Genomic DNA, 4,310 nt, shown 5'->3' with positions numbered 1-4,310 from the left:
ATGTTTTGCAAGTCATTGAGAGAAAATAGTGATTTTAAAATTGCAAAGAAACAGGAAAGAAAAACTATTTCAGTTTTGGCTCACTTTCATTATATATATATGGAAGTTTTGTACAAAACCAAAGGATCCAGAGAGAAACAATTCTACACATGAATGTAGAGGTGGCATCTTGGGTTGAAAAAAAAAAAAAGAAGAAAAAAAAATTGTACACGTGAATGTAGAGGTGCAATGAGAGAAACAATTCTTTTTGTCTTGTCCTTAAGGTTGATTTGCCCAAGATTTCCTGAAGACCTCTAGCAAATCACGTGTATTATTTTCTTAACACCCAGCATATTTTCCTTCTTCTTGGTGATCTAATGTTGACCAAACATACAAGGCATGGCAAGTGAGTGAGGGCGGCTGAACCTAAAGCACCAAGACAGGATTTTTTTTTTTTTTTTTTTTCCTTGTAACCATGAGAATAGAAGTGGCATTTTCAGAATTTCTCCTAACCCTAGCAACAACTTATAAAGAGTGAGCTTTTCTTGTAAAAGGAGGAGAGGTGTGCGTGAGACGCAAGCCACGCAAGACGTGTACAGGAACAATACTTCAGTTCTTCTTTTTTCAAGGTTTTTCTTTTGTAAGTCTCTCAATGTTATATTTTTAATAAAAGTTAGTGTGTTATTTTTAGTCATGAGAGGCTAAATCTTCAACTAAGGTTGAAGATGAAGCCTAGTCATTGATTAGATTTCATATTTTCATGTTTTGTTCATACAATTCGAACGTATGTTTATTTCAATTCAATTAAAGGATTAAAACTCTTTTAATTGATTGTTTCGATTAATATGTGTGCAAACGTTGGATTTTCAATCTGTTTTATCAAACGGATACATTGAATCTTTTGATTTAATTTGGATATTCATTGTGATTTGTTAATCAAACAAATACATTGGATGATTTTGAATTAAATTGGATATTCATTGTGATTTATAGAATCTTTCAATAGGCAATTTTATGAAAATTAGAACATGCATAGGATGTATTAACAAACATGAGAATATGTGCTTCAATTTGGCGATGTGGATTCTGAAAACCTTACTTTTTTTTTTTATCTGTTATTTTTAATTCAGTTTTATTTAGTTTATTATTTTAAAACCATAGAAATTGGAACTAGGTTAAAATAGGATTAGTTTAAATAGAGATTAATTTTCGCAACATAATTCTTTATGGATTCGACCTCGCACTTGCACTCATACTATATCGCAAACGATTCGTGCGCTTGCGAGTAATTTAAAACTCACAATAACGAGTCAAAAGAAGAAGAGGCTTTGGGTAAGGATTAGGAATTCCTAGCTTTTATTGCTCCACATGAAGACCCAAAGGAATCTTAATCCGATTAGTCTGAGAGTAGTGATGATGGAGAAGAATTGAAAGAGGCCTACAAGATCCTCTATGTTAAGTTCTTGAAGCTGAGAGAGACCCGCCAACGACATGTGCTAGAGCTGAATAGTTTGAAGACCGAGAGGAGCACATTGCTTCTTAAGATCTCAGAACTTGGAAGAGAAGTTGTTGGAAGCACAGCTGCAGATAGAGAGGATGACTCATGAGAAGATCACTCAGATGCTGTTAGTTCAGAAGTGCCCATATGACAAAACTGGACTCGTGTATGTTGCTTCTACCTCTGATATAGCCTCCACCTCTAAAACTGTGTTTGTCAAGCCCACAGTTCTAGAGCCTCCAACCGCCTGTGTGGATAAAGGAAAGGGTATTAGCTGCTACAGAGCCTGTCAAGAAGTCTCCTACCAAGAGAAGCACTCCCACTTGGTGGGGTTGGGGGGGGGGGGGGAGTATTAACTGCTGCAGCGCCTATCAAGAAGCCTCCTACCAAGAGAAACACTCCAACATGCTATCATTGTTGAATAAGTGGTCACATCCGACCTAATTTGGCACACGACTTCTTGCTTCCCTGGTGTTTAAACGTTCTATTTCTGAACGTGGATGGTTTGATCGAGCTGTCTGAGGAATGTCGTCAGTGATTTTTTTGTGGTGATAGGTTCTTGTTACGTTAACGTCTCCAACTCAACAACTCAATCTAATGTGGAAATCTCGGGGGCACAACGGGGAGGCGTGTTAATGGGTGATCATGTAATCCCGAGGTTTGAGGAACAAGCTGATAAAGTAGAATCTTTAGTGGGCCCTGAAGTTGGTGCAGAGAAAGGTATTATTAGTGTTGGGGTACAACACGATAGTGAATTGTCATTGTGGGCGATGAAACAGGTGCAGGTAGAGGAGTTATCCCGACTTTTCCAGAAAATAACTTGATGTCAGTCTTCGGCATGGGTTGAAATTCCTGTGATTCAAGAAGCCGTTGGCTTGGGCCTATCGAGCACGACACAGGCAGCCGAGATCATTAGTTCACCTATTGTAGTGCATGTAGAACCGGTAGTGAGCTATTCTTCTGGTACTCATAAAAAATGGAAATGTTAGGCTTGTGGTGGAAGGAAAATACCTTATGGAACAAGAACTTGTAAAGGAGGGTGGGAGAAGAAAGGCCAGAAGCATCACATGGTGGCACAGAAAATTCAAGCTGGTGCGGGGAAGAAATACAAATGGGCTGCTGTTAACCCAAACTGCAGTAGGGCGGAGACTGATAATCAACCGTGCCTACCCCAATGAGTATCCTTAGTTGGAACTGCATGGTGCTTGGGAACCCCCGGACTATTCATGACCTTTGCCGGTTGGTGAAGGAGAAGCATCCCAATCTGATTTTCTTGATGGAAACCAAACTACAATCTGCTAAGTTGGAATGTCTAAAATTGAAGTTGGGATTTGATTGTGTTCTTGCTATTGATAGTAAAGGAAAGAGTGGAGGTTTGGCTTTGTTTTGGAAACTTGGCTTTCAAGTCACTATTTAGAATTTCAGTCGTTGGAATATAAATGGTACTGTTTTGTTCTACTGACCATGATTTTCTTTGGAAACTAACGGGTTTTTTATGGACATTTGAAAACCCACAGGCGAAAGGAAATGTGAGAACTTCTTTAGTATCTTGCTTCTTTTACCCCTCAAGCTTGGCTATGTTTCGGTGACTTTAATTAGATCCTAGAAGAGGCTGAAAACAGTGAGGTGCTAGAAAGCCACGGGTGCATATGGAGGATGTTCGAAGTATGATGGCACACTGTAAATTGAATGATTTGGGTTTTTTTGGTTCATGTTTCACTTGGTCCAATTGCCAGCATGATGATATGTTCACAAAGGAATAGTTGGACAGAGCTTGGGCGAACTTTCCATTTGCTTCGAAGTTCCTTCAGTTATCTGTGGAAGTGCTGGCAGCCTGCACTTCAGACCATGCCCCCTTGCATATAACCTTGAAGGATCCTCTTGGAGCACGAAGGGGTAGGCGGGGTCTTTTCAGGTATGAGTCTTGGTGGTAAAAAAGAAGGGGATTCCCGAATGTGGTTCAAAAGGTTTGGAAGGAAAACATGGGAGGTAGTGACATTTGGGGTGATGTGAATGCAAAGTTAAAAAAGAGTCAAGATGCTCGCACTCAATGGTGTAAGGTAAATTTTGACCCTACCGAATAGTTGATTATGCAAAAGTCTTCGTTTTTGAGTAATTTACAGGTAGAAGGAGATGGGAGGGACATGACCCAAGTCAAAAATTTACAAGTGGAGGGAAATGACTTAATTGAAATGCAGGATTTGAAATTGAGACAAAAGGCGAAGCAAGATTGGTTACAACAGGGGTATAAAAATTCGAAGTATTTTCATGCTTGTGTTATTTAGACAAGGAAGGCGAATGAGATAAAATAAATAAATAAATAAATTCAGAATTTGGAGGAAGAAGTTTTTATGGATCTGGCAGCCATTGAGGGTGTTTTTTTGCAATATTATAAGGGGCTGTTTCGAGCTACCAATATGAAGGGTTTTGATGCTTGTCTATCGAGTATGGAGTACTCAGTTACACCAGAGATGAATACTCGCCTTTTGATGCCTTGTACTGTTAAGGAGGTGAGTCAAGCTTTACAATTTACGGGGCCTTTAAAAGCTCCTAGACCAGATAGTTTCTTGGCTTCTTTTTATCAACAAAATTGGGCTTACTGTTGTGAGTTTTAAAATACTCACAAGCGCATGAATCATTTGCAATATAGTGTATGTGCAAGTGCGAGGTCGAATCCACAGGAAATTGCATTGCGAAAATTAATTTCTATTTAAACTAATTCTATTTTAACCTAGTTCCAATATTTTTGGGATTTTGTTATACAAAAAAATAAACTAAAATAAAACAGAATAAGAACAATTAATAAAAAGAACTAAGGTTTGAATCTACCTCG

Source organism: Alnus glutinosa, chromosome 10 (genome assembly GCF_958979055.1).
Source record: "Alnus glutinosa chromosome 10, dhAlnGlut1.1, whole genome shotgun sequence".
NCBI lineage: Eukaryota > Viridiplantae > Streptophyta > Magnoliopsida > Fagales > Betulaceae > Alnus > Alnus glutinosa.
Note: the sequence above shows the minus strand (reverse complement) of the source record.